Below are 14180 nucleotides of genomic sequence, written 5' to 3'. Positions count from 1 at the left end.
GACATGGTACACGGCTACTCGCAAACAAGGCAACGTGTCTGCCGGGCGGGATGAGCAAACAACTTTGTTATTCCCGCAGTAGACACGTCCTGCGCCGCACTACTTAGATCTGATTAATTCACAGCTGCATAATAAATAGAATCAATTCCAGCTGAGGCATTAAATTACCTGTAATTAGGCCATTGATTGGATGTTCTGATCTAGTTAATTGATTTTATTGTTCATTAATTTAAAAGCAAATCTTCCTCACAAGGGATGTGATTTAATATCTGCTGTCATCTAGGCGAGCGGGCTATTTTTCCGCTGATTTCTGATAGGCGACACCCTAATAAGGCTCCTGTAATTGCCACCAGTTTGTCGATCGACTCTCGGGGGCTTTCGCTGACCGTTGCTGCGGTTGTGTCGGGTGGGACCATTCGCACAATGGCCCGTGTGACTGCGCGAGCCAGTATTTTTTTCAACAAAAGCCAAAAATTTGAAAGTTATGCTCGGCTGTCTCTGAAAATGCTGTTTTAAAGGTGTACTGAAGATTACGTTCTGGATTAAGCTGTACTACATTCTGGGAATACGTGTGTGTCTTCTTTTCTGGGCCGAAGTGAACCCTGTATAACAATGGCTCTAAATCGCTTCCAGGTCTCGAACCTCTGATGAAAGCAAAGGACCCCTCCTAGAAAGGTGCTTGTAAATAAGAGGAAATTTTGCACTCGGTTTAATATTTTAATCTTTAATATTATTTTGGGGGGGGGGGGTGTGCTGGTGCAGCGGGTTTGGCCAGGGCTTGCTGTGTGGCGGGTCTGGGGTTCAAGTCCTGCTTGGGGTGCCCTGCGGCGAACTGGCATCCCATCCGGGGTGTGTCCCCCCACCCTCGGCTCTCCGCCCTGCGTTACCAGGCTAGGCTCCGGTTCACCGCGACCCCACATGGGACAAGAGATTGTAGACATTGTGTATGCGCAATATAATTTTAATATTAAATACACACACACACATTTTCAGAACCGCTTGTCCCTTACGGGGTCACGGGGAACCGGAGCCTAACCCGGCAACTCAGGGCGTAAGGCCAGAGGGGGAAGGGGACACACCCAGGACGGGACGCCAGTCCATCGCAAGGCACCCCAAGCGGGACTCGAACCCCAGACCCACCAGAGAGCAGGACTGCGGTCCAACCCACTGCGCCACCGCACCCCCTAATATTAAATATTTTTCTATTTTAATATTTATATTAGTGGGGGGCGCAGTGGATTGAATCAGGTCCTGCTCTCCGGTGGGTCTGGGGCTCAAGTCCCTCTTGGGGTGCCTTGCGATGGACTGGCGTCCCGTCCTGGGTGTGTCCCCTCCCCCTCCAGGCTTACGCCCTGAGTTGCTGGGTTAGGCTCCGATTCCCCACGACCCCGTAGGGGACAAGCGGTTCAGAAAGTGTGTGTGTGTGTGTGTGTGTGTGTGTGTGTGTGTGTGTGTGTATCTATATTATCATTCATATTTTGGATTATTTATATACAGTATATAAATATATATAGAAAATATGTATTTTTTATTGTATTAGTGTTATTGTGAAGGTCGGGACTCCTGATGCCCATCCGCTGACTAGCGAGGGATCTCTGGTTACGAGGTTCCAAACCCCTGCTTTAAAAACAAGGTGAGTCTCAAACCCGCAACCCTTCTCATCTTGATTTGAGGACATAAATAAAAGTGACGTCTGTCTGTCAGGGCAGGTTCTGTAATGTAGTGAATCGGGACAATCTTCTATGGATGCCAAAAGTTGGGGGTGCCAAACTTTCCTACTAAAATTGCATTGAAATTGTAATTTAGTTAATTTTTTATTTTAAAGCCTTGCTTAACAACAGAATGACTTTTAAGAAACATTTATTAGAAAACAGGAAGTTTTACCCCCTTTAATATCTTGTAACCATGGTACTATGCATTGTCGTCCTGGGTCTTTGGAACGTTGAAGCTTCATCCGTGACATTTTCTGTGAAACAAAGTGTCGCTCTGTGCAGCAAATAGTTTTTGTTTCAGTGTAAATGTGTGTTCTGTGCGTGTATAATGTTCACATGCATGGTGTCACAAATAATGATGTTAAAAAGCTTATTTTATATAAAAATTCAAATTTTTGAATATTTTTCCAATTTTTTTGAATTTTTCTCTAATTTTTATTTTTCTTTTCATGATCTCTGTGTATCTACATATGAATTAAAAAAATAACAGTAGCACAAAGTAGAATAGAAGAGGTAAGAGAAGTGAAAGGGGTGCTGGACCAGCATTGGCCCTGGTGTCTCTGAGAAGTAGTGATGATATTTTTTGGATTTTTCTGTCTATAGAGGTGTCTTGTGTCGACCTCTTGTGTTTTAATCAGCTCCGCGAAATTGCCCCCACTACAAACAGCACAATTGAAAAAACCTTATGATTCGTTAGCGCTACATTTGTTTCGTTTGGTGCCGTAAAAATTAGAATTTGGGCCGTTCAAACCGCTTCTGCAGTTTTTGAGATATTAACATTTATTTCAGAATTGATGTCACTGCGGTCCCCCTACAATGCCACAGGAACTCAAATTCGGTTTCGTTTTTGTGCTACATTTGTGTCATTTGTGTCCATCTCTTTTACTTTTTAAGGGTTATATTACATGTGACATCACTGCAGTATTTCAGGTATTAGTGATTTTATGACACGTTATTTCTGGCGATATTCATAGCAAGTACATTATGACTTGCAGTCCGTACAATACTACTGCCTTTTACCTGATCCTGTCCCTCCCACTTCACTCACCACACCATGTTGTGGTCGAACACGACTGAAAAAAACTGCTGCTGTTCAATGAACAGCATTGATTCACCCAGGTCGACACGGCGAGTGGAAACAAAACAACACTGTACAGTTAATTGTGGGCGGCACGGTGGCACAGTGAGTAGCACTGCTGTCTCACGGCGCCTGGGTGGTGCGAGAGAATCTGGGTTTGATCCCCACTCAGTCTGGGTGGAGTTTGTGCGTTCTCCCCGTGTCTGTGCGGGTTTACTCTGGGTGCTCTGGTTTCCTCCCACACTCCAGAGACATGCTGTTCAGGTTCCCCCACAGTTTGAGAGAGAGAGAGAGATCCACTGATGTATGGATGAGTGACCCAGTATAAGTAGTGTATCTAGCAGTGTAAGTCAAGTAAGTAAAAAAGGTAGGACCGCAGTTCGAGCGGCACAAACATAGCACTAACAAAAAATATACATTTCTTTATTTGTGCCATTTGTAGGGGGGTCAGCTTCACAGTTCCAGGTGACATCACTTGAAATACCATCCTTTATATTTAAACTAACCAGTGAGCCCGAATTTGAGTTTCTGTAGTGGGCCTGGAGCGAGGTCAAGTGCCATGTAAACAACCATGTATAGCTCCAGAACCAAAGGAGGTAGAATCGCGGTTTGAACGGCGCAAATCCACACAAATGTAGCACTAACGAAGCAGGAGGTTTTCTTCGTTTCTGCTGTTTGTAGGCATGGCAACTTCACGGAGCTGTTTTAACCCTTGAATTTCCTCACTGTATGGGTATTGTTCAGATTAATAACTCGTCATTGTCTGTTTGTGGGGGGGGAGCGGTGACGCAGTGGGTTGTCCTGGGTCCTGCTCTCCGGTGGGTCTGGGGTTCGAGTCCAGCTTGGGGTGCCTTGCGATGGACTGGCATCCCGTCCTGGGTGTGTCCCCTCCCCCTCCGGCCTTACGCCCTGTGTTGTCGGGTTAGGCTCCGGCTCACCGCGACCCTGTATGGGACAAGCGGTTCAGATAGTGTGTGTGTGTGTGTGAGTGTGAGTGTGTGAGTGTGAATTCCATTGTTTTGTTGGTCTACCTCTGATGGGCTTCTTGGGTTGTTGTTGGGTCAGAACCCTGTTCTGACCCCAGAGGCCCTGTTTCTGGACAGTGCATTCAGTATGGAAGCAGGAACAACGAATGAGTGAAAGAAAAGAGTCGGTCGTCTCACACACACACCCACAGTTTGAAGGGGTGAGCTGATAAATCTCACTCCATTGCCCCCTCCCCTCCCATCCGCCAGCACTTGCAGCACGACAGAAGTGGGCGAAAACAAACTGAAATAAAAAAAATTTTGCGCCACGGTCTTCTCGTGGGTGCGTGTGCGCCCGCACGCGTGTGATGAATGCGCACAAAGGGACGTGCATAATAGGCTGTCGCGCGCCGAGCGTTTGCGGGAACCGTTAAATCATGACGGAAAGTCGTGCGTGCGCATTCCTCGGCCTAAGAAACGGCCGAGCAAAAACATAAATAAAACAAATCCGAAAAACACATCCTGTGTCCCCACCCCCACCTTGTGGAAGCAGAGCCGTATCTCCACCTGAGATTAAATTTTATGGGCGGTTAAGCCGTCGCCATCGGGTTAATTTCGACGCGACTTCCTTCCCCTCCACTTTCTCTCCGTCTCCCCCCCTCTTTATCATCCTTCCCTTCCCTCGTCCTACGGGGCTTCGCGGCAGCGTCACGCGTTTCCGACGTTTCGCGCGGCGACCGCTGGGACCGTGTAACTCAAGGAGATGGTGACTCTATGTGAGTGATGCTGAAAAGCCGGCGCCTTTATGGGATAATAAGGTTTTCCGTCACAAAGCAATATGAGTCTGAAGTGCTGCAGCTGTCGGTCCCCCTACACGCACACACACACACACACACACACGTGCGCACACAGAACACACACCAACATGGGCATTTGAATCAAACGCTTAGCTCTGTTTGGACGTGTCAGAACACTCTTTTACTTGTGATCCCTCCTAACCGAGAGGCCGAGCTCATGTCCCGGCGCCTCCCGGGGTCCGACTCTCCGTGATTCCGGATTACTGCAGACCCCATTGAGCCGCTGGCCATATGGAGGCCGGTCGGGCGTTTTCTCCGAGTCCGATCGAGTGCATCGCGTGAATTCGTGTCGCCGACACGCGTGTCTCGTGGAGCGGGGGTGATTCTTCAGGGAGGCCCGACACACCCAACCGGCCGGGCAACCGCAGAGGAGCAGGTTTTGGTCGAAAAACACAAACGCTGAGCTGGATTTTGACACCGATGTTGCGCGAACCGCCATGATTGCGGTCGATGTGTGGACCCGCTGTGTGCTGCAAACCCAATCTGAGCCCTTCTGTGCAATGTTGTAATCAATACCCAGGGAGCAGATGGGGCACAGGAGAGGCTCCATTAATCCTGCCGGTGGGAGTCGGCGCACGAGCGTTGCACACTGCCGTCAGTTCGAGCCGGAGCAGGGAGTGTGGTAACACCGGTCGTTTACCTGGATTTTTACTGGGAGGATCACAAAGCAGTCAGCATAAGCTGACGGTATTTTTTTTTTTAACATCTGTTTAATGTCCAAAGCATGTTATTATAAACCATTATTTATCCAACACTTTTCTTCAAGGTGACTTGCAATGCTCCGATTGTGCGCTAAGCTATTTACGCTGATTTACCCATCAACACGCCGTGATTGACACCTGGACATGTCACGTGATCAGGTGGCCTCCCGTCATCGGCTTTGTCCATCCAAAGAAAGACAAACCGTTCATTTTATATCAATTCCTTTATCTGACACTTTTCTCCACTCATACTGAGCATTTATACAGCTGGGTAATTTTTACTGTAACAATTCAGGGCAAACGCCTTGATCGGGGCGTTGCAGAAGGAGGTGGGATCGAAGCCTGGGTTCTGTGGGTAAAGGTGGTAGTGTTAACTACTACGCCACCTGTTGCCCACATCTGAGGGTCTTGACGTGGGTCTGCAGACAAGATGACCTTCATGCTGGATAAGAAAAGTCTCCAGGTAAATATGCAAATCGCTCGTCCTGCTCAGGCGCCCCCAGGCGAGTGGAGGAGCGGAACTTCGGGCCCCATTAGAACGAGTCGTCCGCCCGCACTGTCGACTGCCTTTGTATTAATGGCTTGGCCTGAATTAGAAAGTGTTTGTGTTCCGGGTTAGAGCGGCGCCCTCTCATTAAAAACACATTAGTAAATTGGGGAAAGGACGCGAGCGCCCACGTGTCCCGCGACACCCGTCTGCGAACGATCGGTTTGCACCGGCTGCGCGAAATGAGCACGTTCCTAACCCTTCGCTTCCTCCTCCTCTCCTGTGGCCTCCCCAACGGCGAACGCCCCCACCCGGCTCATAGGACACGGGACAGCACGGCCCACGCGTTCGCACACACAACCGGTGCTGCGTTCGCTAGGACCCCCTCGCTTTGCTGTGTAGGCTGCGGGGTCGAGACCGGTCCCGAGGGTGCAGGGGCCAGAATTAAAATGCAAATTACGAGCGGGAGGAAAAGATCCTGAGGCCGGCCAGCCCCCGGTGGGAGCAAGGGAGGCAGCGTGGGTTTAATTCCTCAATTGCTGCCGTTATAAATAGAAAGGCGAGGTGAAGGGGCCTCACACAATGAATGGTGATGAAGTGCATGTTGTGGCACCAGAGTTGAGGAACCACACAGAGTGCCCCCCCCCCCCCCCACCCGTGGCTGCCCCTCCTAGTGCCTCGTGGAGCAGCATCTACCCACACACACAAAGAGCCCTGTTCTAGTATCATATGTACATTTATCTGGCACTTTTCTTATAGTGTGAGATCTGTACACTAAGCTCTTTACACTGATTTACCTATTCATAGACGAGGGTAATTCTTTTTTTTTTTTTTTTTTTTTACTGTATCGATTCAGGGTAAGTACCTGGATCAAGGGTACTACTGTAGGAGATAGGCTTCAAACCCATCTGACCAGTCTAACCGCGACCCCAGCTACTGCCTCCGGTGCCCTCCTGCTCTATGGAGGACCTCATCGCAATCGTGCATCTTTCATTATGAATGTCTCTACAGACATAATGCCAGAATTTTATTTTGGGAAAGGTTTTCCAGTGTGCTAATAAATCACAGATAGAGGAAATAATTTGAAGAAATATTAGAAACTCCCACCACCACCCACCTCCATCCCAGGATGCACTGTCACTTTAAATAGGGCACTTTCCTATTGCATACAGCGGCTGTTCTGCCGACACCGTTATGTAATTTGTTTTTCTCCTTGTCGTTGTGCTGCGACCACGTCAACACAAACCTTTGTGTTGGCCTCTTTCTAACCCATGAAGGCAGTGTGTCACTGTTCGTTTCCCTCCAAAGGACAGCCTGCATGGGTTCGGCGCTCTCTGGCTTGTTCCACGGGATGTGGGGTTTCGATCACCTCCCCTGGTGGTGGAAGCAGGTGGGGATGGGGGTGGGTAGCTTGCGTGGTAAGGGGAGAGAAAGGACAGCGGAGGAGTTGCTGTGGCATCCCCCACTCCGTGGGTTCGGGTCCGTGTGTGGACCCTCTGCTGCTCCCGGAGCCCGAGGGTGGGAAACATTTGGACGCTTTGCATATTTGGCATGACCTGGAGCACGTGAGCACTGGAACAAGTGCTTCGTTGTGCAGCCGGCAAACCTCGGCGCCTGCAAAGACAGACCGCAAATAGAGAAAAGGACACTCTTGGCGCTTTTCCTTCTTTCACCTCTAGTAGTCGAACGTGAAAGTGGCTGCGATCTGTGGCTTGCCGGTCCGCTTGAGCACCGGGGCAGCTGAACACCCCAGAAGTCACTTAACCCCAAACTTCTTTATGAAAACGCTCAGCTGTATTCATCAGGCGGTCCTGGTGGGTTCGCATGCAGGTTTACTGTACTGTTTACCGTAGTGTCTCTAACACTGTAAGTCACCTTGGATAAAGGTGTCAAGTACCAGCTAATGATCACCGTGTCTCGCTTTGGAGAAGAGCGTCCGCAACGCGAATAAATATGAGTTGTGTACCCTATAATCGTCAGCAAGTTGATGAGGTTGTATGAGGACAATGGGGGGGGTGGGGGGTGAGCGCAAATGAGTCACATGGAGGCCAAAGAGGATCCTTGCGGCTCCCCGTGGTTCTCCATGGCGTAACGCTGCGTGGGTCGTGTTCCTCGGCCGCCATCGCCGGAGCGTCGCGCTGCGAAGAGACGGTCATTGAACACGTCTCACCTCCTCCTCTCGTCACCCTCCAGAGGAAGTCGTCCATCAGAGCTTTAATGGCCTGATAGAAATGGCGGCAGCGCATACAAATCGGGAACCCCCCATGAGACAAAGGGCCTTTGTTTTTAAATGAGTCATCGGTAACTTTCTAAGCATGTTGTCCAAGGAAGCTGTCACCAGGGAGGCAGCCATGGCCGTGCTTTCATTAGAGCGTAATGCCAAAGGTGGATTTAATCGAGTGTTTCGCCAATTTCACGGCTCCGTGTGCCGTTCGGCGAAGCCGCCTCGATGAGGAGCACAAGCGCGCCACAGCGTCCCCGTTCTGATTTTTCATAGACGGAGACGCGGCGTCGTTTTTTTATCAGTTACTTGAGCACACAGAGAGAGAGAGGTTAGCCGCCGCACCGCGATGGGCTGTTGCGTGATTTCCGCGCTCCCGGGAAGGCAATAAAGAAGTACTATGCAGCATATATGTCTCGTGTACTGATGCGTTGGACATGTCGGTTCCTGGACGTGTGCTCAAGTCTTCGAGGGATCCCGTCTAGGCCCCTGTGTAGACGGGCTCCCCGGTGACCACCCAAGGAAGCGCAGGCAAAGGAAGCCCACCCAGTCGCTAATGTGACGGAATTTCACAAGTTGTCCGAAATTTTCACCGTGTCTTCGTAAATAAAATGTTCCGCTTCCTCTGGACTGCAGCCTGCCTCTTACGTAGGGAATAGCACATTGCGACGGCAGCCCTTGCCTTGTACCGTCGCGCTCAGATGGTCGACTCGCGAGACTCTCTGCCGGGACTCATCAAGTCGACAGTGACCAGCGAGTGGGAAAACCGCTGTCCAGAAGCATCATCGCAGGGTGGCGGTCGATGCGCCGTGGCAGAGCTCGGCCCCAGGGGCTCGCTCCCTCCCCCGGCACTCGGAGCGGGGCAGTGAACTGTGGCGCAGCTACAGCGCTGCACTTAGGAGCACCGCTTAGCCCAAAGGGTTGCAAGTTCAAGCCACAGGAAGACCCTGTTGTTGCACCATTAAATATGCCACTTAGCCTCCACTCTTCCTGCAAAATACCTCCAGCTGTGTGCAACATACGACACGTCAAAAAAAATCAGGTCTGTGCCACGCAGCCTTTTGGATAAAAGTGTCCGCCAGACGGCGAAAGGGTTACCGCTTCTGAGCCGAAACGCTTCCATTTGCGAGTGAAATCGTGATCCCACACAAATAGCAGTTTTAGAAAATCTATGGGAAGAACAGGCAATAAAATCATAATGAACCAAAAAACGTTTTGCGTCTTTGAATATTCGCAGCTCATCCGCTTGCACCGTGAGGCACCAGTGAGAGAACGCTGTGAGATTTAAGCCCCGTGCCGCGTTCGCACAAAAACATGCGGCGGCTTCCTGCAGCAAATTTCCTAACCCAGTCCGTCTATATTCTTGTTATTTCATTTAGCTGATGGTGTTCTTTAAAGTGACTCGGTGTGTTTAGCTACTTTCAGTTATTCACCCATTTATACAAGTGGCTCAGTTTTACTGCATCAGTTCAGGGGAAGTGCGGTGATCCAGCGTTACTACAGCAGGAGGTGGAATTCGAACTCTGGTGCTTTGATCGCAAGGACTGCTCTAACCACTAGACTACTCGGTACCCAGTGTGAGTCAAGGAAGCCGAAATGATCACACGCACACGCCTCCCGACTGCCGTTACATGGGAGAGAGCGTGCTGAGGAGGGACATTTCATAGTAACAAACACAGGCCTCATGTAGGGCAGCAGATAGAGGCCAGCGCGCCACCTGCGACCCAGGAACTGCCGCGAGTCCGGAACAGCGGCTCGGAACAGCACGAGCCAGACCCCGGGGTGCACGCCGCAAGGTCCGACTTTTCCGCTTGCGTGAATCGAAAGCTCGTCGCAGTGCGAGAAGTCCGGCTTCAGAGAAACGGCCCGTTTACCGCAGCGAGTATTGCGGAGACATCTGAGCTCCGCGCCGCTTCCAGCTCTCCTCCCGCTGGCGGCGAGAACCACCACGCGGCCAATTCCCCGCCAACATCCGACGGCTAAAAGCCACGCTCCTGCACGCGCTCACGCGTTCTCTGGCTTGTCGACGTGTTTAATTGTTTTCGTTGAATTTCCAGTTTTCTGCGTTTGCGTCTCCGTCGTTTGCTGACCCTGACCCCGGTCCTCCCGGTGCGAGCGCACATCGAAGTGGTGGAAAGGATGAGTAAACCAGCGCTGGATGCGGACCCTGAACAGTCGCCGACACACGCTCTCGCTCTCTTCCTGGGGGCGCCGTGCTGTTCCTCGCTACAAAACCCTGGCAGCAGTCAAATGAATTCCCTCTGAAGGAATGTAAGAAAGGAAAACACCGAGAGGCAGGGAAGCTGGGTGGATTACAGCGAACGTCTATAACCGCAGCACAATCGATTTCACCGTGAGAGTTTATGGCTGGAAAGCGGGGGGTCGGAGCGGCGTTTGCAGTTCTCGGACAGGCCCTCGAGAAGCCCTCCTTCGGGTTCGACCCGGAGGGAAGATTACGCCCCCGACCCCCGCCCCCACCTTGCGGACCGCCCTGCTATTTCCAGTTCAGCGGTTTCCGCTGCCCTAGATGCCAACTGTCAGCTTGTGCCACTTCTGCTGGACCTCAGTGCTATGCGGCGAAGCTCCTCTCTTGCTCTCGTTGGAATATTTCATATCCTGGTGCCGTTATTCTCACACATGCGTCCCCTGTGGCCAAGCTAAGCGGCACCCTGTTCCGTGCCGCGTTAACCAATGGCGCTATGGAGACGACTTCTTGTTGACCTAGAGATACCGCATTCTGTTCTCTCTGCTCGTGTTTATGGCGCATGGTGTGCCCTCGTCATGTCCCGGGTTTGACTAAGATAATATCCATCCATCCATACGTCCAGTTTCTATAACCTCTTGTCCTGAGCATGGTCGCAGTGAACCGGAGCCTGTCCTGGAAGCATTGGGCATGAAGTTGAGGGGGTTACGCCCTGGACGGGACGCCAGTCTATCGCAAAGTAGCCACACCCACACATTGACTCACCCACTCGCACACTATGGGCACATTTACAGTTAAAAATAGATGTCTTTGAACTGTGGATGGAAACCAGAGCACCAGGAGGAAACCTGTACAAACACGGCGAGAACATGCCAAATCCATACAGATTTAGCTGGATTCGAACCCACCTCCAAATCGCGCAGCACAGCCAGCACTGACAGCAGTGGACATTTCTGTATTGTGGTAAACATCTCCAAACGCCCTACTCAAACATGTACACGTGGGATGGCAACGATGCGAAAACCACAGTGGAAGGTTGTGTTCTTTCTCTTTCTCAGATGTAGGGGGCATCATCTTGCTACCACATGGTATCACACCCCTGCCTGGGGCTGAGGGGCGGCGGGGGGAGGGGAGCACACAAGGACAGCTGCACAGTTTGAGCTGCTATACCACACCCCCCCCTCCCCGCCGTGCTTGTTAGTGCTGCCAGGCTCCGCTTTTCTCCTGCTCCTCCTCACAGGGGCATCAGGTGGATGGATGTGGGGGAGAAAGCCCATCGGTCCGAGCGCATAGCTCTCTGGAGCCGAATCACACCGCTGGCAGGAATCCCGGGTTCCAGCACTGGGAAGCAGAGAAGCTTTTACTAACCGCCCGCAATCCAGGACTGCAGCACTGGGGGCCTTTTGTTTGCTTTTAATGTGTTTTGTTTTGATATGGCCTACAGCCCGTGCCATTAGTAGGAAGACCAGACTTCGGTGGGTGCGGTGGGTTGTGCGGTGGTTAGTGCCACTACCTTTTGATCAGAAGGACCCTGGTTTGAATCCCAGCTCCTGCTCTAGTACCCTTGATCAAGGTACTCACCCTGAATTAATACAATAGAATTATCCCGCTGTACCAGTAGTTATGAGGAGGTGTAAGCTGCTTTGGTTAAAAGCATCAGATGAATTTATTTATTAATTTAGCTGACACTTTTCTCCAAAGCAGCTTACAGTGTTAAGCTATCTACAGTTATTAACCCATTTATACAGCTGGCTCATTTTACTGGAGTAATTCAGGATAAGTAACTTGCTCAAGGGTACCACAGCTGGAGGTGGGATTCGAACCCGCAACCTTTCAGATAAATATAAATATGAAAATCACTGGGCTGCTGACAGACCAAGAATCCTTTCAAACAGCTTGAGATGCACTTGGTACGAGAGAACATCTGAGACGAGAGCAGAAATGGAGCGTGGAAACCTGACGGTGTAAAAAATGTGTCAGATAAAAGAATAAAAAATGGTGAACAATAATAATGAAATGACAGTAACGGTGCCATCATGAGAAACGGAAGACAACCGGACCAAAGATGCAAAATGAAACGTGAAGAAAAACAAACAGGAAACACTTGCAGGGCTCCTGAGGATGAAGACGTGAGCAGAGATCGGGGAGGGTGATGCATTAGATGAATAAATGAGTACAGACTGGATCGGGGTGCTGGGCAAGGTCGTGGTGCCGCCAAGCCTCATATCACCAGGGTGACAAGTGCGCTGATTCTCCTGCCATGTTAATCGTCTTGTCCCACGTTGGCGTGAACTCTCGGCTAATTGCAGGGAGCGTCGAGGCGCCGCGCCACTTCTCATTCGCCGGATAGACGGCGTGTTTGTTGCCGAGGCGCTCGTGCCCTTTATAACAGCGGCGTGTTGAACGCATTAGTGTCGACCTCGAGGTGAGGTTCCTCCAGCTGTGCCGCTCGTCAGAGTTTGTTCCCACACAGGGCGACAGGTCATAGAGAAGGTCTCGTGGAGTAGCACCCGGGACCGCTGGTCTCTGCTCAGTCTTCGACGCAGTGATCATGGCCATGTGGAGGGTCAAAGTTCAGCTGCGTGATCCCACTTTGCGGTGCCTAATAGATGGGTGATCTTCTCCACCAGACCAGACCTCTGTCTTTGCCCCGTGACAGGCATCTCTGTGTCCCCACTTGGCGGCTGTCAGAAGCCATTGTTTTCCGCGTAAAGTGAAATGCTTTGCGCTCTTTCTCCCTGGAGCCCCGTTGGCGGGGCGGCTCTCCCGCCGTGTCCGGTGATGCCGATGCCTTCTGACGGCCGTGCTCTGCCACCGATCTCCGGTGGCTGTCTCTCCAGCCGCATCTCTGACCCCCTCGCCCTGGGCCCTCCGCGGGGCTCTCAGGGGTGTGGTGTGGACCCTCAGGCTGGGGCCCCAGGAGGTTTTCGTTGGGCTTGGAGAGCTCTGCTGCGTTCTTCGGAAGGGCAGTAGGGAAGGGACCCTCAGCAGATCCCCGATAACTCGACGGGAGCCCACTCTGAGATTGACAGAGACTGACAGGTTAGTGTCTGTAAACCACCCCTGGCCCCTCCCCCTCCCCCACCGCTCCCTGCAGCCGCATCGCCACGTGGGTCCTGGTCCTGACAGAGCTGTCAGCAAAGCCCAGAGCGATCGGAAAAGTTTGGGCCAAGCCCCAACGCCCATCGCCCCGGCGACCGGTCCCCGGTTGAGATAATTGGCAGTGTTCGTTTATGAGCGGGAGCGATTTTCTTTCTTTGTACCTCATTGCTCTCGCGGAGTCTCGCCCGCCTCGCTGCGCACAGACCTGCCCGAACCGCTCCAGCCTCCACCAGCGGCTGTTGTCTCCCTCTTATGGAAGGAGCTAGAATAACAGGCGCTCCTTTCTTTCTTTGATCTTCCTGTCGTTTAAGAAAGCAAGTCATGAATCATAAATTAATATGACATAATTAATGTATGATACAGTTTGTGTTATCGGCGGCGCTCGGCATTGTGAGCCGTTCTTGAGGGATAATTCCTGTTCCCGCCAAATGCCTATTTCCGTTCCTTGGGACAATAAAAACAATTAATTCTTGGATGCAGTCGTCCCTTTATTATCAAACTGCAGTATGTGCAGTTGGACCTGCTATGTTTCGTTTGCCACAGATACTGTATGTGAAAAGTTATTATAATTTCAGTGCTTACCTTCTACACAGAATGAAGCTCACAATTTTTCCAGCTAGAATTAGAACCAGTCAATTTTGGCCCACAGGTCTATGCCCTCATCAACAATGTTGGTCAAAGAGACCTCATTGCACTTCCAGTTGGCTAATACATGTGCACATCTGGGCATCTTAAACTCAGCGTCCGACTAGCAACTGGACGATCGTTCACATTAACCTGAAAGTAATGAAAATAATGATAGAAATGATGATGATCGGCCAGTCGGCGCGAGTAATCGCTCTCATCGCTGTTAG

Source organism: Scleropages formosus, chromosome 5 (assembly GCF_900964775.1).
Source record: "Scleropages formosus chromosome 5, fSclFor1.1, whole genome shotgun sequence".
Lineage (NCBI taxonomy): Eukaryota > Metazoa > Chordata > Actinopteri > Osteoglossiformes > Osteoglossidae > Scleropages > Scleropages formosus.
Note: the sequence above shows the minus strand (reverse complement) of the source record.